Raw genomic sequence first — 14,079 nt, forward strand, 5'->3', positions numbered from 1 at the left:
CACACATTGGGGACTGAAATCCAGGGTTGTTCTACTCTCCTGTCTATCCACAGTTTCTCAGCCTCGGCACCATGGACATTTTGAACTGGAGAATTCTCTGTTGTGAGGGGTGTCCTATGCCTTGCAGGGTGTTTAGCAGCATCCCTGGCCTCTATCCACTAAATGCCAGTAGCACTGCCTCTCAAGTTGTGACAACAGAAATGTCTCCAGGTGCTTCTTAATGTCCGTTGGGATGCAGAATTGCCCCTAGTTGAGAATCGTCACTCCAGAATTGATCCCACCGACCCTCTTCTGTCTCATCTCTAGTAACTAGGTTTCTCATGGTTCTGAGATTTATCACACCCTCTCCTGCCCACATTTGCCCTTCCACATCCTGTTCTCTGGGTAAGGCAACCCACATAATACCATCTTTCTTCAAATGTGTTAGTGTTGATGACTTAAATATACTCAGCAAACTTCCCACTGTTTGCTCCTGCCTCTCACCATGGATGTCTTCAAATAGCTCATCCTTCTGGAAGATTTCCTTATCTTCAATTTGATTCCTTAGCTTATAACCCTACTGTCACTCCCAAGCCCACTCAAGTTTCCACACCTCCCCACCCATTGGTTACTACAGCTCTCTCCCTCTCATCCCTCATGGAGTCCAACACAGTGTGGAATCATCGACCTAGCCACAGGAGTCTTTAAAGTGTTCAAGTCAGATCCTATCACCCCTGCCCTTAAAATGCTCTGGTAGGCTTCTGTTGCAGTTAGAATAAAATCTAAACTCCTTCCTGAAGCCTGCAAAGTTCTGCCTGGGCAAAGCTCTGCCTACTTCTCAGACCTCATCTCCCACCTGCCCCTGCTAGCTCATTGTATCACGGTTCATGCACCTACCGCATGTTGACTGGACACACCCAGCCTGTTCTTACTCCCTCATCTTGGCCTTGGTAGGACCCCTCCCCAGAGCACATTTTCTCTAGATTCCCTTTTAATGGCTCCTGCATGTCACACAATTAAATGTCATCTCTATAGAGAGGCCTCACCCAATCACCAGTACAAAGTAGCCCTTGGCAGGTCTCTACTGCACCACCCGCTTGCTTTTTTCTTGGGCACCGATTATGAACCACTGTCCTCTTGCTGGCGTGTTTATTGTCTGCCCATCCACCCACTGACAAGCAGAACTAACCTTACCAGGAGCAGAAGTCTTACCTGGCTTGCTCACCTGTGCATCCCCAGTATCTAGACCAGCAGTAGTTAAGAGTCAAGTTCAAAAATACATGTTGAATGGGCCTGTCACGTCAGTTTAGGATGCAGATTTCATTAAACAGAGGTAACTTAGGAATTCACATTATTATGCATAAAGCACACAAATACATATTTGGCTCTCCCTGTCCAGTTGCTTTCCAACTCATGAAACACAGCATGAATAATATATTCTGATTTTTTTTGATTGAACTGTCAGCATGATTTATTTCAGAGCATCTTCTTCTCTCTCCCTTTTGTAAATAATGGTGTGTCTGCAGAGCTTTTTGCTAACATTTGTCTTGCTAATTTGTCTGGGGGGCAGGAGGATGATGGCATTTTTTTTTTTACCCTCTTATAATGGGTTCGGAGGACACTTTCCTGCATAGCGTTGGGACTCTAAAAAATCAAGGTTATACAGCGCATTGATTACTTGCTGTTTTACAAACCAGCTCAGACTCATTTTACAACTTGAGAATAATTCAAATTGGAAATCACCTCCTTTAAAAGCATCAAATTAATGGTATTCCCATTACACTCCCTGCTCAACCGTGTGAACAATAGAGCCTGAACTGCAACTGCTAGAATTGTGCGTCAAAGTAAATAATGCGCTAACGAGACAGCAATTTCATTCCTCCTGTGGAATTCCCCGGTATTTCTCCTTCAAGAGGCCAGGATGGGTTCAGGGCAAATCCCTCTGGACCGTGCAGGGTGACTGGAATGAAGGTGGACCCGAGTATTGAAGATGGTGCTTGTAGGATGTGATACGCATTCTTGAATTATTGTGGTATTTTTGGACTCTCATAGATAACCACTACGGGGATGGGGAGACATCAATAATGGCTGATGGGCTTGTTAGACTTTCTGGCAATAATATTATGTGAGGTGTATATACACATAATATATTTATGTATCAAGATTTAAAAAATGGAGCGTCACTTCCTACCCGCCCTCCCTCCTCTTCTTTCTCAGCTCTCACATCTCATCAAACACGATTGTCGATTTTAGCTCCTAAAATATTGTTGTTTTGAATCTTGTCCTTTCTCTTCATCCAGAATTCACTTCCTCAGCATGAGCCTCCTGGATGCTATTCCTGCCCCTACACCAGTAGCCTGATTCCTGGCAGTACATTAGGATTGTCCAATGAGCTTTTAAAATATACCAGTGCCTGGACTGCACTTCCAGAGTGCCTGATGTAATTGGTCCAGGGTGAGGTCCTGGCATTGGATTTTTAAACATTGCTCCCTGGTGAGTCTCCTGCACAGCCAGTGTTGGGAGCCAGCACTGGCTTTGTGTAACAGACAGAAGGGTCTATGATAAAGCCTGCCTGACTGTGCCAACCCCGGCTTAGAAACCAAGACTGCTTCTGGGCGCCTTCGGCGTGGAGTGCAAGGTCCCTAGTGACCTGACACTAGCTGGCCCCTGGAGTCCTATTGCTCCTCTTCCTTCTCATGCATTAGCATGGTCCAGCAGAATGGCCGCTTGTCTCTCTTGACGACAGCCTACCTGTTCACGCCTCATGCCTTTGCACATGGCTGCTTTGAACCTGCAATGCCCTTTCTCCCTGAATCTGCATGCAAGTGGTGATGAATTTTTCAAAACCTGCTTTAGATTTTGCTTCTTCTAAGTCCCTCTTGAGTTCCCATCTCTTCTCTGTGCTCTTATACTTTTGTTGCGTATTGGCCACAGGTTATTGTAATTGACTCAAATTTGTATCAGTTTTCTTGTTAAACCTTGAAGGCCTTGAAGGCCAGGGCCACATCTTATCGAGCCCTGTAACCCCAGCACTAAACACTGTGCTATGTACACAGCAAAGGCTCTATAAATGCATACAATTATGTCCCAAATGGCAGTCCCAGAAGATGTGCTCATTCCTTTGCCCTCAAGTAAGATTCCCTTTAAAGTTTCCAAAATACAGTTCCATAAAGATGCGTGGAGGCAGACAGTCCATGAAAAGTGAAATCGAATTACAGTATTGTGAAATGGAAAAAAAAAAAAAAAAAAAAGTAGGTAGCCCTGGATTGAAATCCTGGCTCTACTATTTACTAGCTGTGTGGCCTCAGACAAGTTACTTAACATCTCTGAGCCAGAGTTTCCTCATCTGTAAAATTGACAATCATATCTAATTTACAGGAGTGTAATAAAGATTAGAAGACAGAATGTTAGCAATCTCTCTACCAAGAAGTCACATCATAGAATGGGCAAGTGCTTAATAAAAGATAAATTAGGGTCTCTCTCCTTACTTCGTTGCCCACTTTCTTTGTTTTCTTTTTGCCACATTTTTGCCAAGACTGGAGTGCAGTGGCATGATCTTGGCTCACACAACCTCTGCCTCCCGGGCTCAGGTGATTCTCCTGCCTCAGCCTCCCAAGTAGCTGTGATTACAGGTGCCCACCAGCATGCCCGGCTAACTTTTGTATTTTTAGTAGAGATGGGGTTTCGCCATGTTGGTCAGGCTGGTCTCAAACTCCTGACCTCAAGTGATCTGCTCACTTCGGCCTTCCAAAGTGCTGGCATTACAGGCATGTGCCTGGCCTTGTTGCCTGGTTTTAATCTTCTTGGAATGACTGATTAAGAAACTACCTCTAAATAGCAATCATCATCATAGGCAATAACAGTTAAGCATCTTAGTCCCTTCTTGCATAGGACTTTATGTGCGTGATGCTACTGAATTCCCAGGACAGCCCAGTGAGGTTGGCACTACTTTTATCCCCATTTTATGACTGAAAAAACAGAGGCTTTGAAAAACCCTAGAGGCAAAAAGGGAAAAGATGGGCATCTAAACCAGGCGGACAGTTAGATTTCTGGAGCTCATTCACACTGCCTATCCCACTCTTCCCGTTCTATCAGCTAGCTACCTTTCTTCTGGGGCTTTGTTGGATTTTGTTTAGCTAACAAAGAATAATAATAGAAGGGTCACCTGACTGGTTGTCAATATGCAATGAATCAATTGTTCTTTGTATTTTGTCTTCCCTCCTCCAGCCAAACCTTGAGAACAAGTCTGGAAACATTTTGCAGGCACTGGCAAACAGGATGGTGAATTGACAACACTTCTTGTTAGTAATTAGGGCATGGTAATGTGCTCCCTTGGTAATGAGTGCATTAATGTAGCATGGATTGTATCGCTTACGGTGATTGAAAGGTATGGCAAGCTCAGAACATGATTCACATTTGAAGCAGGAAGCTGCTGGGAGGTAGTGTAGTGTGGACACTACAAGGGCTGGAGGGGAATCGGAGGCCCTGGGTTCTTGGCCTGGCTGTGCCACTTATGTGCTGTGTGAGCTTGGACAAGTCACTTTGCCTCTTTGGACTTCAGTTTCTTAGGGGGTAAAATGAAGAGATCAGATTCCGGTATGTGAAGGGAAGAGAAGGAAGAAAACAGGAGATGCTAACAGTAAAGACCTTGGCTAAAAAAAGAAATGAAGCTGATTCATCCTTGTTTCCCACCCCTGGGAACACAAGGACTCCCCAGTGGGGATGCGTTTAATCAGGGTAATCTAGGCTGTGCTGTAAGAACAGACTAACCCAGAAATGTTGGTGGTTTAGCATGACAAAGCCTTATGTATCACTCACGCAAATTCCAAAGCTGGTTAGGCAACTCTATAGGGCTGTCTTTTAGGTGATGACTCACAAATGGAAGCTGCTTTGATCACATGGCTTTCAGGTTGCTGGCACAACAAAAGGGACTGTCGGAGGGTCTTGCAGCGGGTTATGAATGCATTAGCCAGAAGTGATACGTAAGACTTTGACTCACAATTGATTGGATGGTACGAGTCACACGGCCCCACCCAACCTTGAAAGGAATTGGGAAATGTGGGGAAGGTACCACTCTACCAGGGAAAGACAGAAAATTAGCACTTACTAAGAGCTTCCTATATACTCTCAATTGATTGGATGGTACTAGTCACACGGCCTCACTCACCTTGAAAGCAGCTGGCAAATGTGGGGAAGCTACATCTCTACCAGGGAAAGAGATAAAATGAGCACTAAGAGCTTTCTCTATACTAAGACATGAATATATATATATATATATATATATATATTTATATATATTCCATTTGTTCTTCTCTATCCCTTCTATCCTCCTTGTTTTCCACATAAAGACATCAAGTCTCAAGAGCTTCAGTGTAAGTGCAGAAATTTATACTCTTAGCAATTTGCTGACCTGGAGTTTTAGCCTAACTTGCTGATCTCAAAGCCCAAGCCCTTTGTACCTTTCCACAATATTTAAATGTATTTGTAGGGCCCTCCTAGCCTGGATGATCCTGGGACCCCCCTCTTCTCTGAAACTCTGTACCTCTCATGTCCTTAAATGAAATCCCTTGCTAGAACACAAAACAAAACAAACTCAATTTCCTGAATTCATGTATTGTACTATATTCAGTATACTATATTATGGAGGTGTTGATTCATATATTTCTTAATTGACATGAAATACTGCCTTATGGAGATTCTTTGTGCTGTCCTGTAAGATTAGGGGAGAAAAAAGAAAGCCACACAGCTTGGATGTCTTAATCTCATAGCAGCACACAGTGGGTTAAAACTCAGGGCAGAGGAAGAGTTCGTGATTTTTTCCAGTCATAGAGAGATGAGAAATAAAATATGGTGCTCTGGATCCCTGTCCTTTAGTCTGTTTCTCCTGGAATGGGCATTGGTGTCCAAGGTGCTAAAGAAAAAATGTTAAGGAGTGAAAGATGTTGCAGAGGATCAAACGCCGTGGACAACTGTGGAGATGAAGGGATCCATTGAATGTGGCAATACAGTGGCTATCGGTGACTTTTGCCAGAGCCACTTCAGTGCAGTTGTGCAAAGACCTGATTTAAGGATGCAGAAATAAGAGGTAAGGAAGTAGATAGAGATGGTGGGTGTAGCATATGCTTTTAAGAAACTTGGCAGCAATGAGAAACAGGAACCATGGCAGGAGCTTGAAGAAGTAAGTGCTTAATTAAATTTGTTGATTGAGTGCTTTTTTTGGCTTAGCCAGTTTAGTTCTTAGTTACCTGTCCATTAGTTTGATTGCTACTTAGGGAACAGGAATAGGTTTTGTTATTGGCTATTTTAAGTGGTAATTTATGAAGGTCAGTCTACTGAAGAAAAACCCATATGTATCATAGAGTCCACTGGGGATTATTTGGAAGTTACTCACTGTTTTGGATGATGCAGGACACTGCCTTGAGTCATTAACACAGATAATTAAATGCTGGCTCTAACAGATGAGAATTCCGCTCTTTTGTTAATCATTAGAGCGTGTGGTTGTGAGCATGCGCTATGAACCCCAGTGGTACTGCATACTAGCCTGTAACCTTAGACACATTGCCTAACCTCCTCTGTGCCTCAGTTTACTCATCGGTTACTTTGGGGACAATAATAGAACCTGCTGCAAAAGGGTATTGGCTGAATTGGACGAGTTCATGCCTATGAAAGGACTAGAAGGGTACCTTGCACACAGTAGGTGCACAATGAAATGGCGATTTTATAAAGGTTGGTTGAATGCCTACTGTGAACCAACATGGTTGGTGGCATTGGGGATATAAGTGTAAACAAGATAAATGTGATCCTTGCCTTCAAAGCTTCAGACTAGTGATGTTACAGAGAAGTAAACGGGCAATTCCAATATACTGTGACATGTGTGAAGATGGGAAAAGTACACAGAGCTATGGAGCCTATGAGGGGTACCTAAGATAGGTTTGCAGAGGTGCAGAGAAGACTCCATCGCAGAGGCTATATCCAAGGTAGGTGTGATGCATCGAGAGATGCTGCTTTGGACCAGGGAAGAGAGGAGTAGCTTACATCCACTCTTGTCACTCTGCAGCTCATTTTCCACACCATCAGAGGGATCTTTTAAAAATGTAATTTGAGCCTCCTCATAGTCTTAATAGCCTCCCATGGCATTTGCCGTAAATGTGAACATTCTTAACACAGTCTTTAGGATTCTGCATCAGGCTTCTCCTTTGGTGGGTCTTTTCTCTCTCTAGCTCCTCTGTGTTCTGGGAAATTCTAACCATTTTTATTTTGGAAATGAGTCGTGTTGCTTCCCTCCCCACCCTCTTGGCTAAGTTCATCTCTCCCCATTGTTTATATTTCAGAGCACTGGTACATCCTCAATGGCCTCCAGACCACGGAAGGGGCCCCATCGTAACACCCAGCTTCCTTATTATAGCACATAGCTGTTTATGTACTTGAATGTGTGATTTTTCCTCTCCCAGTGGGGTGTGAGCTCCAGACAGACAGGGATCTTAAATATTTTTATCCATCTTAGACTGCAGCACTCAGCGCTATGCTGTGCTGTGCAGAGTGAGCCCTCCACAAGTTATTTGCAGAAAGAAGGAAGGCTCCTTGAAGGTGAGTGTGATTTAAACCTGCGCACTCCACAAATCCAAAGGCCCAGCAATGCTCATCACAGATCCTGTAGTAAACGTCAACATCTGCCTTCTTGGTGCTGGGTTCGTGTGCCCAAGACGGTCAAGCACATGGCTACCCACTCTGACCTTGCTAAGAGGTCAAGGGACTCAAGAAGGCCAAGTGCTGGCGCTTCAGTAAAGGATTCCAAGTGGAGTTGGAGAGCAGGATGGACGATAGGAAGGCATCCTGGGTCATTAAGTGCACAATTTTAAATGCATAGACCCTTGTCATGTGTAAACCAATAGAAGTAGTAATCACTCAGGAACATCTGCACTGAAAACTGAAAAGGTAGTTATCTTTGCGTTGAGACAGCATCTGCTTATGGAATTCTAGAAAGATCTAAATGGCCAGGTGAACTCTAGCAGAAACAGTGAAAACACTAGAATCACACAGTTGAGTTTTATTCGTACTGACTAAGTAGAACTTGGAGAAGCTCCTTAGCTTTCTCTGTGTGCCTCTGTTTCCATATCTGAAACATACAGATCTTATTTACTTACAAGGCTGTGACAAGGATTAGAAATAGCACATGTAGGGTAGATAGCACAGGGGCAAGCACATAGTAGGTGCTCAATAAATGGTGACTGGTGACCATTATCCCTTTCTTCCACATTATTAATTTCCTTGGCTTCAGGAACTCAGCAAAATAAAAAAAATAAAAAATAAAAAAAAAACAGAGAAGACGTTATTATTGCAGAAAATAAGGTTGATGAAAATTCCTACAAGCCCTGTGTTAAGACTTGGAACCATAATAGTGAATGAGGAACAAAGACTCTGGCCTCAAGGAGCTTGGAGCCAGTAATATTTAACTTATGTATAAAAGAATTTTTCCAATTAAAAAAGCAAACGGGGAAATTTTTTTGAAGTAGCAAAAAGTATTATCAGTAGACTCACTTCTTCAATAACAGCCACTGTAAACATTTTGCTGTATTTTCTTCAGTTCCTTATTCTATGCTAATTATTTTTACTTAAATCTCTAACCTAAGTATATTCCTTTTCCTGTGTTGTTGATAATGCTTTGTGTAAGTCATTTTTTAATGACTGCATAATGTTCCATATAATGAATGAATTTACTGAAGCAATTACCTATTCTTACACATTCTTGCATAAAGCCTTTTTCCCCATATACTTTCAAATGTCTCCTTAGCATAAAGTCTCAGAACTAAAACATCTGGATAAAAAGCTAGCTGGAGATTTTTTAAGGCTCTTGAAACATCCCACACAACTCTTTTTAGCAGTGCATAAGCAAGGACCGATTATGTTGTAGAAAATATTTCTTATAATGTCCCTTTAAAAGGAGAAAGAAGATTGAAAATTCTGCAAAGAAGATACTAAGTTAAAGCCAAATTAATCATCCTGGCTTAGCTTGGAATGCTAAATGTTAATGTTCCTCTTTAGCATGTATGGCATATTATGTACAATTCATCTGAATATAAATAGTCCAGATTGTGACATTACATTATTCATGATGAATCAACTGTCCACGCTCTGTATGGCACATCACTCAGATATGCAGCACTCTCGATAATTAATCAGCAAGTAGAAAATGGATTATGTTCCCCAGAAAGAAGGACTGAACAGGTATAATGTTTATTGAGCATTTATTATGTGCTAGGTGTTTTAGATAAATCATCTCACTTAATGAACAGTCCTTAAGGTTGGTAATTGATGCGCTGTAGGCTCCCCTTCCACAGGCTGAAAGAACTCCTCCCTCCTCCATCCCAGGTCTTCACGGGGTTATGTCTAATTAACAACACTCTGGTAAAGAGTCTGAGGACTATAATGCAACTCCTTTGGAAGGACATTATTTTTACCTGTCTACTAGGAAGGTTAGTTGGTAACAATCAGAAAATAAAGAACTCAGGAGAGAAACAGGTCATGTGATAATGGCCAAGGTGAAGATTCTGGTGGTCAGTCTCAACATCCTATTTTGTTCTTTTTTTATGACTCATTTGTGGTATCTTAAACATTTTTGAGCATGACCCTCTCAGCACTACAGACTCCTAAACTGCATTTGAGAAGGAGCATAAAGGATCCTGCATAGTTCAATTATTGTTTGAAAAACATTGAATTAGAATCTTCAGTAAACTTTAGGAATGCAGTGATTTTAGTTCATGAGTACCAGTGTCTATTATCCTTCATTACACCTGTGGTAGCCTGTAGCTATTTAGCCCTCGGTCATATATGAACACATGGAAGTTTGTGGAATTGTGTGCCATTCAACAAAAGAAGTGTTCTTGTACTGTTTGATTACATACAAAGTCATTATATTTTTTGATTAGTTTGTAGCCAGTTGGGAGACTCTCCAAGCTGGATTAGGGAGCTTGGGTGTGTGTGGTGGCTTTTGCTGGATGGGAGCATTGCAGTGAACCAGGTCTCATTTGGTTTTGGCGAGAACATGTCTACAGCTCATAAACCCTAATATGGGGCATATTAGGGTTGTTGTTCTTGTTCTGATAACCCAGAACGGGTATAATGTTTATTGAGCATTTATTATAATCTCAACTTTCCTTTACTTATAAGGCAAAGGAAGAGGATAAATAATGAGTGTTCCCCAGACCATCTGGGAACCCCAGGTGTGCATCCTAAGGAGGGAAGGACCAAGCAGGTATCAGAAAATGGTGAGCCTAAATAATTGTGAGCCATAATTGCAGGACTTGACCAAGAATGATAGGCTCAGTTACTCCTCTGTGACTCCCCCATTGCAAGCAGCCTCTGGAACATTTTAGGAAGCCCAGAATTTAACCAATCCAGGTAGAAGCTTCTCTGGTTCATCGTGTGCTGCCATGATGGCAGTGGGCCGCGGTGAGAAAATGTCAAGATGGCGGCCAACTTGGGACAGGCTTTGGTTCCCTGAATCCTCCAGTAGAGGAAACTGCTCAGCTAGGGAGTCTTCTAGTCTCTTAGTGGGCTGGAGAATCACTGACCTATGGATGCAAAGCATCTTGCTAAATAAAAGCTGTGATGTTTTATGACTATTGTTATTGCTATTCAAAGAGAGGTAAGGCAGGGTCAGTCCTGGCTGCCACAACTATCAAGTATGTAATTTTTGGCAAATTTCTTTCCTTCAACTTTCTCAACTGTAAAATGAAATAATAGCGACTATTATCTCTCTTCTTCTATTTACTAATCTACAAAATAAAATAGTAGGACCTAGTGTTTCTCCTACAGAGGGGAGGGAGTTTGGAGAGAGAGAGAGGAGATAGAAAGTGTTACAGGTCTTTGAAAACTACATAATGCTGTATAAAACAAGGGGTTATTGTAACAATTTAATTGATCATTTAGGTGAAAACATGTGCAACATTTAATGGCAAAAGAAGAAATGTGTGCACTGTAACCCAAAACTTAGTATTTCTGTCCCATGAATTTCTGTTAGAGAAACCAGTCATGAATCAGTTGCAGGCCAATATCCAACCAAAAGACCAGTTAACTTAGTCATTTATCTTGACTCTCAATCAATATTTTATGAGATTCTCACAAAACCAAGTATGTGAAACTAATTCTCAGCCACATAGCAGGGCCTTAGCCGAGTTTCTATTTAAGGGTATACGCTGCCTTTAGGGAGTATCCCAGAAGGTCTGTCCATTTGAAGAATGCTTTCTTATATTTCTGTTTTAAAAAAAGAAAGCCAAAGATACTGTTCCCTGTTCACTAACATTTTTAAAATAAGAATGTAGATTCCTACCAAGTTGTCCAGGGAAAAAAAAATGTTCACCCCTGCAGTTGTATTTGTATGCTATCTTGTATCTGAAAGCAGATGCTACAGAATACAAGATGTTTCCCGTTCACTGTGGCTTCCGGGAAACAACAAATTCAACCCAGAGCTATAGCAATCAGGTGATCTTAGGTAGCTGGTGACAGCAGCGTGCTCTTTTCCAGATTGATCTCTGATTGTCTTTTCTCTTTGCATTTTGTTATGCTTAAAAACACAAGGTATGCTGGGGGAACAAGAAACTAACCAGCCTGCAGGAGTCGCTGGAGGTCATGCTATAAATCGGTTGGGATATATTCATTTATTTATTTACATAAAATTGTATGAAGACTCTTCAACTTAATGATTGCTCTCAACAGTGTCTAGTATAGTGATTTTCCTCTTCTCCCAGAGTTAGAGATTTTAGAACAAAAAAGGACCTTAGTCCAAGTCTTCGTTTTATTGTATGTTGAAGGACAAGGGTTTCAAAATCAGACACATCAGATTTTGAATGCTGGCTGTGCCACAGAATAGCTGTCTAATCTTAGGAAAATTTTCCAAACTGCCTGGACCTTAGTTTTCTCATCTGTAAAGCAGTGGTAATGACTCCTAACCCACAAGACAGTTTACAATAATAACAATAATTTATGAAAGCACTTAGCATAGTATCTGGCACACAGAAGTTGCCCAAAACATGGTGGTTACTATATTTAAAAGTGAGGAAATAGATGAGGCACTGGAGGAATTAAATAGATACTTCCCCAGCTACTCAGGAGGCTGAGGTGGGAGGATGAGTTAAGTCCAGGAGTTCAAGGCTATAGTATGCTATGATATTGCCTCTGAATACAGGTGCCACTGTACTCCAGCCTGGGCAACATAGTGAGACACTGTCTCTAAATATATATATATATATATTTCAGGCTGGGCACGGTGGCTCACACCTGTAATCCCAGCACTTTGGGAGGCCAAGGTGGATGGATCATGAGGTCAGGAGTTCAAGACCAGCCTGGCCAACATAGTAAAACCCCGTCTCTACTAAAAATACAAAAATTATCCAGGCGTGGTGGCGGGCACCTGTAGTCCTAGCTACTCAGGAGGCTGAGGCAGAAGAATCACTTGAACCTGGGAGGCGAAAGTTGCAGTGAGCCAAGATGGCGCCATTGTACTCCAGCCTGGGTGATACAGCGAGACTCCACCTCGGAAAACATAACCAAACCAAAAACACCCCTTAATTAGTGAGTGCTAAATGCTTTGTTGGGTTAACATAGAAATATCCCACAGTGAGATTGGTGACACACATCTACCTACTATAAAACTGGAACGAGTTCCCATGTTAATTTTTCAGTTTTGAATGGAACAAGATACGAGAAGAACTGTGAAGTTTCAGAAGGCGCACCATAGGGATTATGGATTCTTTAAATCCACACAATGGGGAGAGAGAAGGATGTGGGTGAAACATTTCATCTTCCATACTTACTTGATTCAAAGATATACTTTCCCAGCACTTTATTACCATAATTATCACCATGTAGAAAGGTTGAGTTTAACAGTGAACACCTATATACCAACCATCTAGTTTCTATAATTATAATTATGTTTTACTGTACTTGCTTTATCACATATCCACCCATCTATCTCCATCCATCCGCTCATCCATCTATCCATCCATCCAGCTTATATTTTTAATGTATTTCAAAGTAAGTTGCAGGCATCAACGTGTATGTTGTTAATTAAAGTTTCCTTGAAAACCTTCCATGTCAAGCCCTGATCCTTTGTCCTCTAGAACCAACAACTGTTCTTTCTTCCCACCAGAGGTTAGTTTTGCCTGTTCTAGTTTTCTATAAGGGGAATCATACAATATACACTCTTGTATTAGAATTCTTTCACTTAGCATAATGTCTCTGAGATCCATTTATATGCTGTGTCTGTCAGTAGTTTGTTCCTTTAGCTTATAGAATAGTGCTTCATTAGGCCAGGCACGATGGCTCACGCCTGTAATCCCAGCGCTCTCGGGGACCAAGGCAGGTGGATCACCTGAGATCAGGAGTTTGAGACCAGCCTGGCCAACATGGTGAAACCCCATCTCTACTAAAAATAAAAAATTAGCTGGGTGTTGTGGCAAGCTCCTGTAATCCCAGCTACCTGGGAGGCTGAGGCAGGAGAATCACTTGAACTCAGAAGCCGGAGATTGCAGTGAGCTGAGATCGTTCCACTGCACTCTAGCCTAGGTGACGGAGCGAGACTCCGTCTCAAAAAAAAAAAAAAAAAGAAAAAAAAAAAGTGCTTCATTGAATGAAGACATTGCAGTTTGTTTGTTGTTCCTCAGTTGATGCACAACTGTTTTAGCCTTTAGTGGTTATGAATATAGTTGCTACCGACAACTTTTCCTTAGGTACAAGTCTTTTGTGGACATATGGTTTCATTTCTCTTGGATAAGTGTCTAGGACTGAAACTGCTGAGTCATAGGATGGTTGTGGGTTTCATTTTATAAGAAACTGTCAGAACTTTTTCCAGAGTGGTTGGCCAGTTTTACCCTTCCATCAGCAATGTATGCGAATATGTTTGCTCTATGTCCTTGCCAATGTTTGGTGTAGTCAGTCTTTTTAATTTTAGCCATTCTGTTGGATATACGGTGGCCTCTCATTGTGGTTCAAAGACATACTTTTATTTTTTTCACATTTGATGTTATCAGGGATGCATTTTACAAGTTATGTCAATGTTTAAGTTAGTTTGTTGTTTTTTACTTTTCTCCTTTCCCCAAAAAA

The sequence above is a fragment of the Macaca fascicularis genome, chromosome 20, assembly GCF_037993035.2.
Source record: "Macaca fascicularis isolate 582-1 chromosome 20, T2T-MFA8v1.1".
NCBI lineage: Eukaryota > Metazoa > Chordata > Mammalia > Primates > Cercopithecidae > Macaca > Macaca fascicularis.